Source organism: Parasteatoda tepidariorum, chromosome 4 (genome assembly GCF_982258835.1).
Source record: "Parasteatoda tepidariorum strain Cologne lab strain chromosome 4, Ptep-v5.0, whole genome shotgun sequence".
In the NCBI taxonomy this organism is placed as follows: Eukaryota; Metazoa; Arthropoda; class Arachnida; order Araneae; family Theridiidae; genus Parasteatoda; species Parasteatoda tepidariorum.
Window position 1 is genome coordinate 48,507,641 of NC_141758.1, and position 14,972 is coordinate 48,522,612.

Here is a 14,972-nt window from a genome sequence, read left to right on the forward strand (position 1 = left end):
CTAGACTGGTGGTCATTTATAAAGGCAATTATGTGAAAATAATATATTATCCGCTATATACTTATTTATTATTATAATACTTATTTATTAATTGCTTATTTATTTATTTATTATTTTTTAAATAATAATTAAAAGAAAGATTTTCAGCAAACTATAATATCTGGTATTATGTATAAATTTTTTCTCCATAGTACTAGTCATTGTATATATATTAAGATCATTTATCTTGTAGAATAAAATTGCTTTTTTTTATTTTTTTATTTTATAAATGTAAATTTATACTAGGAAAATATCTATTTATTCAAAGATACTAGTCAACCTGTATTATATATGACAGGTTCCATTTTTTTTTTTTTTTTTTTTTTTTTTTTTTGCATATTAAAGAGAAATATTAAATTAAGTAATTTGTAATCATATAATGCTCTTTCATTTCTAAAGTTTCATTTTGAATTTTCCTAAAACTTAGTTTAAAAAAGAAATTATGTTGGGAATGGAGACATCTTCTTTGCCACTGAATTCAACATCTGAAGGGTATAAACAAAGAGGCATTTTGAAAAATATGCTTTTGATATTTTTAAAAAAAATTTCTGATCAAACTGATAAATATTTAATCCATTAATCAGTATCTCTTTAAACTTGTGAAAACTTGTTGAAATATATATATAATGAGTAGAGACCAGATTATGATGAATTAAAAAATTCCTATTGTTATAAAGAATTCTCTTATACAGTAAAAAAATGTCTTTAAAAATAAATGCAGAATATGCCCAATTATTTGAGTTTATCCATTAAACAAAAACAATGTTTTCCTCTTTAAAGCAATTCAATGTAAATTCTACATTCATTAAAGTTTAAAATAAATGTTTTTTGTTGAAATAATGAAAGAAAAAGAAAGCAAATAAAAATAAAATTACTCCTGTACATTTGTTTTTTTTTCTTTTTTTGCATATAAATTTTAATCAAGAGCAAAACCTTTGTTTCTCAATTACTTTAAAGCAGAGGTGTCAAACTCAATTTTGCAGAGGGCCATATATTAAATTTAGAATATGTAGGCGGGCCAGATGCAAATAAAAAAAATGTACTGAATTATTATAAAATTTTCTTTATCTAATTATATAGTTTAATATACGGTTGTTAAAAATCATATCAAAGTTATAAAAGATGGATAGATTAGATAATTATTTTAAGAATTGATTGGGGACGTTTATTCATAAGTCTTGCGCGATGTTTGTTCTTATTTATCTTCATGATGGAAAACATCTGCTCCCATAAATAAGTGCTATCAAACATGCACAGAATGCGTGCTGCATGCTTTTTTAATTCTGGGTAGTTATCCAAACTCTTGAAATATTGTGTATAAAATGTAAGAGAGTTAACCTCCTTAAATTTTTCTTTCAAAATACTGTCCGATTGAAGATTTATCAACTCCATTTGCCAATGAACTGGTGTCTGTGAAGCTTTAAAATTGAATGAATTGTTGAAAATTGGGAATTCTGTTTCATTCATTTTGTGGAAGTCTTCAAAACGATTGTCGAATTCCGTGATAAGATTTTGCAGAAGTTGAGAATATTGATCCAATTTCTTTTTGGTTCACTGTGCCAAATGATTTTTAATGAGGGAAATGATCCAAAGTTTGATTTTTTACCTGATTTTTCCCACAGCCTTAATTTTGTTTCAAAGGCTTGAATACATGAACACATTTGAGTGACAATCAGATTTTACATTCAGATCAGTCAAGTGTTAATTCATATCTACCAAAAAGGCACAATCAATCCACCAGTCATTGTCATAATGAATTGGGTTACCTTTTTCTAACATGAAAGCTTGAATAGGGTCACGTAATGGAAAAAATCTTTCTAAAGCTACTCCTCGACTGAGCCAACGAACTCCGGTAAAATAAGGGACATCAAAAAAATTTTCGTCCAAATCTTGTAAAAACTGCCTGAACTGTCCGTGATTTAGTCCTCTGCTCCTTATAAAATTTACTATTTTAATTATAGGTTGCATGACATGCTCCATTTTTGAATGTTTGGATGCCAATGATTCCTGATGAATTATACAGGGAAATCCCACAAAATTCCCTGATGCTTTCTGTTTTAATTTAGTTACAACTCCCGAATGTTTGCCAGCCATGGCAGGAGCGCCATCCGTAGTTGTGCTGCTAAGTATATTCCAGTCGAAGATTCCGCTTGTTGCTAAGAAATGGCGTTACTGTCTATCTCTCTCACTTGTCTAGGCACGCGCTGCCCTTGAAATTACTTATAAATGTAGTGTGCACATTTTAAAACTTCCGTAGAGGAATCGAGTGAAGTCTAAAAGCTCTAAAAAACACGATTCTTCTTTCTGTGACGCATCGCGATCGCGGGCCTTATTGATACGAACCTGGGGCCGGGTGTGGCCCGCGGGCCGTATCTTTGACATGACTGCTTTAAAGGTATCAATCTGTTGAATGATTCTCTTTCAACAAAAGTTTAAAAGAAATGAAATGAAGTTAATAGTTGATGTGACTTAATTTCGATTACAATTATCTGTAGTATCTCTGTACTGAACGCCTGATGTGTTTGCTATAAAATTATTGAAATATATATATATATATATATATATATATTTTAAATCAGACTATAATTTTCAATTTGATTGAATGTGATATTTAAACCAGTTTGAAGGATATTTATATTTTAATATATTTTTTGCAACAGAGTGCGCTTAAATTTCATGGAATATTTTGTAACTTATTAGTCTGTTAGTAAGATTTCTTTGACTACTGTCTGACCCGTCTTATAAATTTTTTTTCCTTCCTTTCTTATGGTTGTTTATTGAATCTTTTCATTAAGGTAAAGAAAGAAAAAAAACTTTCCTTAAATTTAAAACAAAACTTTTTTAATCATATAAACTATCTTGCTAAAAATAATTGATTGGGCTTTACAAAAGATCTTGCTTCTGATTTTATGAGAAATTTTTACCCTGATAAGAATTTTTAAATTTGATAAATTGCATATTAGAATAATTTTATAATCTTAAACAATGTAGTATGGGAATAATTTTATAATTATTGAAAAATTAGTTCATAAGTGCTTGGCATTTTTAGAAAACTGTGGCTTTCTCTTCATATTTCCTCATTTTTTTTTTCGATGTCAGGACTGAGTGCTGGCGAGAAATAGACAAAACCTTACTTTAACAGTCATAAATAACTGGTACAAAAACCACAAAAGAATGTAATTTAAAAATTTATAATATTCATTCCAATATTATTTATTCAAAATAAAGTTGTCCTAATTTTTTTTAAAGCTTTTATTTAAGTGAAAAGTTTATGACTTAGCATTTTTTGTTCCGTATTTAAGAAGAACACAGCTGCTTAATATCTATATTTCCACACACTGCTTCACTGGGCCATTGTATAATAGGTGTATGTAGTTTTGTTTGAATCTAATGTAATATTCTTAACTCTAAGTCTTAAGTATATGATTTCCTAATTGTGAGCTGTCAAATGGAAATTTTGTATAACTTGTGACAAATTACCAATAACATGTTATCTTTTTGCAGATTATTATAACCAATCTGGCATAACCAATAACATATTATTTTAACATATGAAATAACATATAAAAAGAACCGTTAATTTATCAGCACTGAGCAGCACCATTAAAATTGTCAAGTTTTGAATAAAAAACTATTGTGTTGTAAATTTATTTTTAAAAAGTAATTCTGCTTTAAATTCAGAAAGAAATGGCAGATTATTGTGTATTAAATGAATAATTGACAATAATAGTATGCTATGTTTTATAGGAATATAGAATTCCTGTTAAACATATTTAGGTTTTAACTTAATTATCAACTGACTAGATTTTTGATTTATGAATTTTCTTTTGCAAAAGAGTAAGAAAAAAAAATTCTAACTTACTGTTTGAAAGATTAGTCTAAGTTAAAATCATTTGGTGGGCGGTAAACTTTTGTTGAAAACTATTGATTTTAAATTTTTTAGAACCATTTTTCAAAAAGTAATAAAATTTATCAAATAGATCTTTAGATCTTCTATTAAACTTGTATCTTATATTTTGTCAAATATATATATTTTTGTTTATCATGTATTACTATTATTTTCTAAATAACATTTAAAATATAATTTTTTTAAAATATCCTAAAAGAAGTTGACGTGTAAATAATTTGCAATAAAATTATGTAAAACATGTAGTATAAAAGATATTTTTTTAAAAAAATACATATATTTCTTTAGTTTTAATTTTTGTTTAAGAAGAAATTCCTTATAAAATCTTATTGGTAATTTCTCAGTTTTTGAATATCCGGGTCTTTTTTTCTTCTTTTTTTTTTGAAAACTAATTCTGTCTTTTACATATTTAAACCTTAATGAAATGGTGGATTAAACATTGAAATAAACAGTGGATTAAATATTTTAACTCGGGGCTTTATTACTATGCACCAAATAAATAAAACCATTAATAATCATAAAATAAAACTATAACAACTTAATAAAATCGTAAAACAATAAAACAAAATATCTTCTTCGAGTTCGTTTTAATTTGATGAAAGCTTGATTTACTCCAATAGAATAATTGGTTGTATGCAGCTGCCATCTATGAATGGTATTTGCATAACTGCCAACTTTTAATCCCTTCCATAATGGCTTTTTCCAGTGGTAATAATATGGAATTAAAATTTCAATTTTAAGCAAAAAGATACATGGCATTTGAAAATGCTTAAGATGACGACTATAATGGTAACACATATTAATATTATATGCTTAATTTTTTTAAGAATAGTGGTGATCACAATTATTTAAAAACTAAGTTTATAAATGAAAAAATAGTATATATTTACTACCACTTTAAATATGAAAATAAAATTTTACGCCAAATGCGTAAAAGTTGGCAGGTATGTATTTGTAACAAGTAACCTTTTCATAAATTTTTGCTTTTAAAATTGAAGGCAGAAAAATTTTTTATTAAGGAGGTGGTTACAATAAATATTTTTATCTGTATTTTGCAATTTTAAGATTTATCTTGGTAAATTGAATTTTATTACTTTAGCACCCTTTTAATTAATTGGTGCTAGGTTATTATTATTATTGTTATGTTCCCTACCCATTTTCTCCCCTGTAAAATTAATTTGATTTACAAATGCTGAAATGGCGAACTGCTTAAATTATTGTAATAATTTTATTGTATTAAAAGCCATACCCAATTCATTTATTAAATTTCTTTTTGTTTTAATTTCACTCTGATAATTTTTTCCTTGCATTAATGATATCTATATGTACAAGAAATACTTAAATGAAGTAAATTATGCTTAATTATTAAAACCAAAATTAGTAACTTAAAAAATTTAGGCTTTAATTAAAAATGGCTTAGTAACTTAAAAAATTTAAGGGAGAAATAATAAACTCTTTAAATTTTTAGATTGAAGATTAAAAAATTTTTAAATAAATGAAATTAAGATTAAAAAGGCAATTTTTATTCTGAGCAAGTGTATTATAAATACACCTATAATTTTCATAAAATGAAAAATTTCAATGATATAAAATAAAAAATTTTAATATTCAAGACCAATAAAAGTTCAGGAGGTGCAGTCCCCTCCCCCATTATCATTACAGTGATCCTTTATTGAAGGCTTAGACGCATCTCCAATTTTACGCATTCAATGTTTGTTTACAAATACCAAAAATAAAATTATTTTTCGTTGTTAACCCATTAATGCTGAGATTTGTCAGTACAATATGTTAGTTTTTGACTTTTTAAGCAGTATAAAGAAAAAGTACTGAAATTTATGCAGACTAAACATAGTTTTTCATTCCAATTCCCAATTCTAAGTTATGCTCAACTATTATACAAAGTCAATTGCGAGATTTGAAATGTTCCTAATTCAATTTGTGACTATAAGTATTTGAATTTAACTAATTCAAGTTTTTGTCATTTTATTGAGATAATTATATTATTTTGAATCTGCTAGTTATATATTAGCATACATTTTATTGTTCCATATTGTTTTTAATTTTTAGATTCTAATAATTCATTTAAAATTTTATTGAATTTTTTATTTTTCTGGTATTTTATCCTTTCTGATTGGTTTTTATATTAATTCTCATTTTTCAAACGTCTCTATATGCAAACATCACGTGAAATTCTTTTAGTGATAAATCTTCAGTTTAAAACCTAATGCTGTTGAACTAATATTATTGTTGACAGTGTACATTTCAGTTATTCGTTTTCAAGAATGCTTTGGAGAAAAATGGGCGGAGTTTAGAAATGACGATTCTTGGAACTTCCAAGTCATTGACCTTTGGGTAGAATTATGAATGAAAAAAAGACTGGATTGGCAATTTCTCGTAATCGCAGTGAAAAGCACCAAGAGGGAGGTGTAAAACCAACCGTTTATGTTCTAAAAGGAATTTTGTTCGTGTATGTGTTTCAACTTAGCCTGTTTTCTCGATAATTTCTTAGGCCACATATTAGGTTTTAATCTTTTAAAACACTCATAATTTCCATATTTACGCATTCAACTCTTGCCGTATTATAAAGAATTTCATTTCTAAGTATTTTATTTTGTACAGGTTTATTTTTATTTCTGCAAATTTTATCAATTTGTTCCGTCACATTGATAGAAGGTAGCATCTTATTTAACTATTCACTTTTTATATGAATGTTTGGATTAACGATTCTGGATTTACATAAAATTTTCCGAAACTTTAAAGCAAAGATGTACTGGATGTACTAATTACGTTCCCCCCCCCCCGAAAAAAAAAAACATATTAAGAGCCATAATTAACCAAAGCTGTAATCTAGGTTTTATTTGAAAGATACTATTTTTAGAATTTTATTAACTGCTACTCTTAAGATAATTAGTTTATTGGAAGAATTTTATCCGAATAGAATCGAATTTTATTAGAATTGAATTTTCGAAGAATAACTATTATATATATATACAGTGGAACCTGTCTAAATTGACCACCCTCGGGACCAAGTCAAATGGTCACTATATAGAGGTGGTCACTTTATGAAGAGTCTTTAAAAAGGACTCTTTAAATAAAACTTGCATTTAAATAAAACATTTTGACTGCTTTTTAATTTCAATTCGAAAACAATGATGTATATACTAACACAATTTTTTAGAATTTTGTGACCTTTATTATTTTTATTGTTGATATTTACTAATAACTTGTTATATATCTGAAAATAATATAAAAAATATTAAAAATTAATTTTAAATAAATTTCTTTATGCATTAGTTATTCTTGCACAATATACTCATTTTGACTGCTTTTGGGTAATATAGGTATTTCAGTCTTTCTAGTGCTAACAAGTTTTAATCTGTTGTTATAGAGGACTTCTATTTTTTTTTAATGAAGTCATATTTTTCAGGTAACTTTTTATTTAATCTTTAGTCTGAATTATTGTATTATATGAAATAATTGATTTTTTGTTTAAGTCAAAAAGTTTCTTCACCTTATTGTTTTTTTAGTGATTTTTTAGTAACCAAACTAAACGACCATTTCGGTATAAAAAATTTCTTTATTAGCAAATGAGAGCTAAAAGTGATTGGAAATAATTTTTGCTATAATAATTAAAAACAAGGTAATTTAAGAGAAGAATCTATTAAGCAGGGGTCTGTTTAGAAGAAATTTGGGTCCGTTAACGGACCCTTCACAAAATATCTTTTCATAAAAACGGACCCTTCACAAAATATTTTAACTTATAAACGGACCCTTCACAAAATGATTTTTCTTTTAATCGGACCCTTCACAAATTTGTTTATCTTCATTATTATTTTGTTAATTGAATAAACCCAACCCTTTCCAGGGCAGAAAACAACAAAGATGGATGTAAAAACGAACTAACTTTTGTCTTCGGCAGACGATTCTTCCGTTATTCGTCCGAAATGAATATTCTGCGTTCAGCAGTATAGGCTAAATACCAAATATTTGTATGTTGCATCTCTAGTTTAGAAGCAGAAATTGTTGTTTATTTTTTAAAATTTAATTTTTTTAATTATAATTTTACAGTGTTGAGCATAATCTTGTATATCTTTAGAATTTAAAAACTCCTTGAAAAAGTTTTTTTTTGCAATAACGGACCCTATTTGCACAAATTCAAAAAAACGGACCCTGGTTGAAAGAATGTGAATAATTTTTTCACAATTTCACAAAAAACGGACCCTTCACAAAATGTCTGGACAGACCCCTGTTAAGGCTGTGTTACTTCGAACTGGGTGAGAAATGATCTCTTACATGTGATTTGTTTTTTTTCCCTCTCCCAAAAGCCTTAATTTTGTTACATTTTAATGATTCGGTCTCTTCCATAGCGCAGAGTTTTAGGAGCCTGCACCGAATTTCGTTAACTTTTGAAAAGCTTATCGTTTGACGGTTAACTGTTAATTATGTAACGGTTTATTTTTTTATTATTGATTCAATCCACGATTTTCACTTGAATCACAATTAATATTTTAACCATTTCTTTCCGAAAATTAAACTGTGAGAAAAAAAATCACAATCTTAAAGAATAATAAAATATAATTCATGATTTTTACAAACTTAAAAAACATTCTTACTGAATGGGGTTTGATCGCTCTACTTTAAATTAAATTCTGATGTTATACGAGTTATGTGAATTTTTATTTTGACGAAAAGGTGATAAAAAATATTATTGATGCAGCTTCGGAAAATATTTTGCATTGTAATTAAAAGTTCGTTTTTAAAACATTTGAATTTTACACTAAATCGTTTATTGATTACAAAAAGAGAAGAAAAGAATATTTCCACTCTTACTATATCCTTATAAACGCTGTTTTCTTGTTTTATGCATTTATCTTTGTCTAGTCATTTAAGATATCTTCATAGTGCAAAGAAATATGTATCAGTAATTAAATAACAAGACTAATCACTAATGTTCATTAAATGCTTTGCGGATTACTGTACAGCAAATTCGATTCACTTGAAAGAAGACCTGTCAGAATAGTACTATCTTCAGATTAGTTACACCAAGCAATTTTAATCATTTTACTTAGCTTGAGTTTTGATACATCATTTCGTTGGTAAAATGTGAAAATAAAACTTAGCTTTGTAATGTTTAAAAAGTTATACAAGCATTATTTGTTTAGGCACTATCAATGTTAGGATTGTTTTAAAAATATTCATTCTTTGAACTTTAACAGCTAATAGCTTTTAACCATAACTCTATTGCCGTGTTTTATTGAATCTGCATGGTAGTAGCAGTATTCACTAACGTGCCATGTCCTTGTTATTGACTTCATTTCTAATGATTACGTCAGTGATTGCGCAATACGATATTTTTATGTCTCCGTTACCATTTCTATACATTAATTTTTTAATTCGTAATTTTTCTGACCTTCGATTTTAGTTTGTTCATTATTCTTTTAGAAGTTAGATATAATTAATTATACTTTCACTAGTGCAAAATTCAAGTACTTATAAATTTAATGTCTATTACCAATATACTTATTTAATTACATAATAGCTTGCCATTTTCATTATTTATTCATTTTATTAGCTGCGAGCAGCATCGAAAATTTTCCAAATATGGCGAACAACTGACCCTAGCTGCATAAAGCTCTATTTATGCATTTATCGCAGGGATGAGGGTGAGGTAGGAGGTGGTTCAATCATGTGTTCGTCCTCTAACCATCCCATTTCTCTAAGGGAGCAGTAGGAGCAAGGGCGATGGGCGTATCCCTAAAAGAAATCAATGGCTGGAAGTGAAAAAGATGGCGTTATATACGCTAGCCCCTGGGTGCGCTTTACTACTACTACGACTACTATGTTCCACTTTTGCGATACCGTACTAGTAATTCGGCATGGTTGTATTTTGTTTACCTATTTTAATTGGTGACAATTCTAAATTTTTCGCCGACAATTTTATCCGGCTTTGTTTACTCAGAATGGTCTATTTTTTTCAAGTAAAATATTTTAAAAATTCGAAATGATAGTAGAAATTTGTGAATCTCTTGGCAAAATGCCAATAATCGTAAAAATCTAGCATCTTTATCCATTTGAGTAACAGTTGGTCATTTAATTTTTCATATTGATGTAGTTGAGGCCTTCTTAAGAATTCATTTATTTTTTTTTTTTGGGGGGGGGGGACTTTCAAGTCACTTATTTTGCAGGAACCCTAATTAAAATTAACTTTGTTTTTTAAAAATTATTCTGGTTTTTAGAAAAAATTCAATATGATTTAAAAAAAAATATCTTTTACCAAATGCATATTTCAAGATCTGTAAGTTGGTCTCAGGGTTTTTTAGTAAGTCTGATATTTAAGGTCTTTTATTGAATGTAGTTGGATTGAAATTGTGATTATTGGTTATATTGCAAAAATCTATCTATATTGGAAATTTTTGTTTTTATCGTCTTCGTAAGTTTAACCGTAACTAGATTCACTATTTAAATGCGCGAGATTGGATTTTCTTATCTTCTTTCTCTTAAATCTAGTTTTTAATCTAGTGATCTTCCTCCTCCATGCTCATCTTGATAAAAGAAAGGAATTTTCTTTATATGTAGTTTTCGTCGAGATTGAATTACTTGGTAATGGAATAAAAGCGAAATATCTTTTAAATAAACAAAATTGAAATGCTTCGATAAAAATGCACTGTTTTATTTCTTGATCATTTTTTTTCTTCTATCCGGAAAAATAAGTTAATGTGTCTTGAGATATTATATTGATGTCTTACAATTTGGTATCAGCAACTTGAGAAGAAGTGAAGTAATTATGACTAACCATGTGTTTTAATTTAGATTTAATTGGATACCTGTAAGCGACGTCAATAGTGTGTATGAAATATGATTGGTTTCTGAATCGACAAATGACACGATATATTTACGATGACGTCACTTGCAGATATCCAATTGTTATTCATTAGCTCAAGTTTTTCTAGTTTTCAGTTCTTTGGTTTTTGATGTCTGAAATATTATTTATAGATATGTTAAATTCTCAAATTTTTTACTTGGTTCTGGTTGAGAGGAGAAGTTTAAGCAAAATGATCTAAAGCCAAAAGCTTTTAAGTACGAGTTCCTCTTATACCATTCTTCTACTGGGTGCTCTTTATTTACATTTTATAACAAATTTTAATTCTTCATTGAAGCCAGATTTTTTTGGTGTGGAATTCTGAGTTTCATACTTTTTCTTACTTGTTTCATTGTTTGTGGAAACAATGTCGTTTTTAAATATTGCCCCCGTCGAGAAAAATATTCAAACGATTATAAGGATCGTAAGAAGAATGTAATCCTGCGGTTATCGTCTTGGATTCTTTTTTTTCTTCCCTTTTTTGTTGTTGCTTCAATCGCATTTATTTAGATGCCAAAATGCCTTGTTTAATTTCAACATTTTCATACAGTGCTTACATACACTTAAATACATTTTTTTATACTGTAGTACACTCGTATTTACTAAAGAAATGCTGGCTAGTGAAACCAATTACAAATTTGTTTTGTTTTTTTTATCTCCGTTACACTCAAAAGACTTTTTTTTTTCTTTCTGTTTTTAAGATACCTCCTTACTACAATAGAACCATCAACTCGAGTGTTTTAACAATTTAACTATGCTCAAACAGTGGTAAAATTCGTATCATTCAATAACCGCAACGCTTAAGAATTTTTTCGGATTTTTTTTAAAATAAAAAATTGAAATAATAGATTCAATTCGTACATTTGAATCTTCTACGCCGATACGAAAAAGGTGAGATCCTAGGCCCAGGCAGTCATGTTTGCATTTAAATGCCTAAAGTCAGCCATAGCTTTTTTTCTGGGGGCATTAGGAACATAGTTGTTTTCATTAAAGATTCTCTAGCACTTATCCTTTAAGTTCTGCTTAATATCAAATTGGTTAAAAGTCTCACTGAATGAGAGGTCAGAATTCTTTAAACAACCAAGGCTCTTATTTTGCAAATATATCAGCTTGTTCATTACCAAGTGCGTAGGTATCCATTGGAATGAAATTTTATGTATAATATCTTTTATAAACAACCTGCATTCCAAAATTCGCTGTGTCACACACTGGCTATTTTGCGATAAGACCTTTAATACTAATTTGGAAACTCAGTATTAAATATAAATTATTAATTTGTTTCACTATTGTATTAAATTATTAGTTTTAAATATTTCACATTTATGTAGGTTTGGATTATGTATATTCTAGGCTGTAGGATTCAGTATTCATGATTCACTAAATGTATTTTAAATATTTCTATTTTTTTAATTACATTTAAGTTAAAGAAGACGAAACCAGGCACTACTAATGGTAATTTCATTATTTTTGATGCGAGAATTTAAACTTAAAACAAGTTATATAAGGTATTATTAGGTTACTAGGTATTATTGAATACTTTTACATTTGGTTAAATGCTAAAAAATTCTTCAGATTTTTCTAGTTCGAAATTTAATATTCCTCAAATGTTTTTTCTCTCTATCTTTTTTTTTTAAAAATCTTATGTTTTATTGAGTATTATAATTCTACTTATTGGTTCGATGTTACCATTGACCAATATTGGTACTCTTTTTATCTGAAGACAGTTTAAAATACCTTTTGGAGTAGAAAAATATTTAAAATAGCATATTTTGAGCGATAATTTATTTTCTTGACCATTTTATGTGAACGGTGAATCAAGAGAGCTTATTTGTTTGGTCAAGCCTGCTGGTGTTTGGGCATCTGGCCAGAAAATTTGGCGTTTCCTCTTACTACGGCGAAGAAAAACCTTTAATTCCAAAAAAGATGGAAAATGTGTTTCGGCGAATCTACCAGGCTTGGCAGTTTTTCTGAACACGTACTCCCGAACACAGCATCAAGACTACGCCATCTTATTTTCTTCCCTCCTATTTTTATAATTTTTTTTTTCTTCTCTACTTTTTCTTCAGCAATGATGTGCGTATCTGTTAGTCTCTTGTTATCAACGTTATGTTATACGAAATGTTCTTCTTTCTTTTTTTCCCCCTTCTCTTGCTGCGTGATCAGAAAAAGTCTGGCATTTTTTTTTTATTATTAGTATTATGTTCTGAATGATGTATTCCAGTTCAGTTCATTATACTGTAATAATTTTTCCTATTATCGCAGATCTAAGTTCTAAGATAAAACAATAAATAATTTAAAATGTATAATTTAGGTCTCATAATGGGTTTACGAATGGTGAAATACATGGGTGATTCTCAAAAAACCTAACAGTATCATGTCCTAACAAAAAATAACAAAATTACCATTGTTTTTTATTTCTATATTTTTAAACGCAGTTTTTCCCATCCATAAAAAATTCAATCATTCACATTTTCTGTAAAAAAAGTTTTTTTTTTTTTTTTTTTTTTTTTTTAAACTTAAAAATTATTCTCCTGGCCTGTCCCAAACTTTTTCTTAATTTTGTTTAATCATTTAAAATTTTTTATTCCAATATTTTAATAATTCATCAGTAAGCTATAAATCTGTTTAATTTTTTAACTGACCGATGTATATACTACATACATCATTTGAAAGTTTGTCATTAAGTTTTCCTCCTGTTGCTGTTAGTTCAGTGAATTTTTCTATTTTATGAAAAAAGATAATTTTTTATCTTTTCCCCTCAATACTGTCTATTCCCACCATTTCTGTTGGTTTGAGTGCTTTAAAAATCTGATTTGCCTGATGTTCTTATAGCTCTGAAGTTTCTGAGGTGTGTATCAGTTTTTGCTGTTATTCTCCCTATACTAGCCAACCGAAGGGTTTTTCTTAGCCTTTTTTTCGTTAAGTTAATTTCTTAATGTTTGAATACAACAGTTACATTATTCATGAAAACATTTAAAAAAAATAAATAAATAATGCATATTAAAATGTGTAATAAATGTAGTATTCTAATAAAACTTTCTTAAGCCTAAATTGGTCTTTAAAAATTAGTTGTAGACCTAACTGTCACTCCTGGCTTTTTCTGAGCCATAAAATTGACTTAATGGCCAGCATCATTGAGGTTAGTTCCTTTTATTTTTCTCTTATAGTACCTTATAAGGAGTAAGTATGCAAATTTTTCAGGTTTTTAAAGCTCTTTCCGTTTTTAATAATTTGTGATTTGGAAATTTTTTTAATAATTTTTTGGAGAATCACCCATATATTGTATGAATCTGTTGTTTTATCTCGTCGTTCCAACTTACAAAGAATTTCTTCCTCTCCCCCCTTTAAGTACCTTATAGTTAAGGCCCTATAAGTTTTGCAGCAATTTTATAGAAGTAATGCAGATTGGTTTGGCTTTAGCCGATATATTTGGGTACTAACAAATGACCTTATTTAAAATATCGAAAATAATGCGGTTTGTAAATTTTTTCAAAGTTCAACAGCAGTCTAATAAATTAATAAATAGCGTAAAAGAAGAGAAAATATGTTCTTACAAATTATATGCTTTTGCCATGTACATATAATTTGATTAGCATTTATTATTAATTTTATAATGAATGTGCTAAATTTATACAGCAGATGAATTATAACTCTAGATGACGTCATGGTAGCATCTCCTCCCTACGCCTATGATATTTGTATTGGATATCTTTACATATTGTCCAAAAAAATTGGAATTTATTCTAGACATTGGTTATTTAATTCATTTTTTAAATTTGAATGGAACATTAGTTTTTGAAAATGTTTTCATACCATTTTTTTAAAAATCTTTTTGAAAGAAGAAATTATATCAATTTCTTGGACAATTTTAGTTTTCAACTTTCTGTGCTTCGCTTAAAGAATAGTTGACTTTAACTTGCAAAATTTCATTTTTCTATGCATATTTATTTCTCGTTCAAGATCTTTTAACCGCCTTTGCTGTCTAAAACTTCTATATGATCTCTTTAGTTTAAGTTCGGTCATCAATTCAAAATAAATATCGGAAAAAAAAATCGAATTTTTGTTAATTGTTCATATTTTTGAATATAATTGAATGTACAGAATTTCGTTTTTTTTTTTATATCTGACCTTGGTAAAAAAAAAAAAGTTACCTTCTAAATTCTCTCC

The 14,972-nt window shown here is 27.7% G+C and overlaps 1 protein-coding gene across 8 annotated transcripts in view; it reads left to right on the forward strand.

The window, feature by feature from the left end:
* Positions 1-14,972, forward strand: part of LOC107443261 (serine/threonine-protein phosphatase 4 regulatory subunit 1) — a 122,724-nt gene that overhangs the window by 23,739 nt on the left and 84,013 nt on the right. The gene's annotated exons all lie outside the window — the stretch shown is intronic.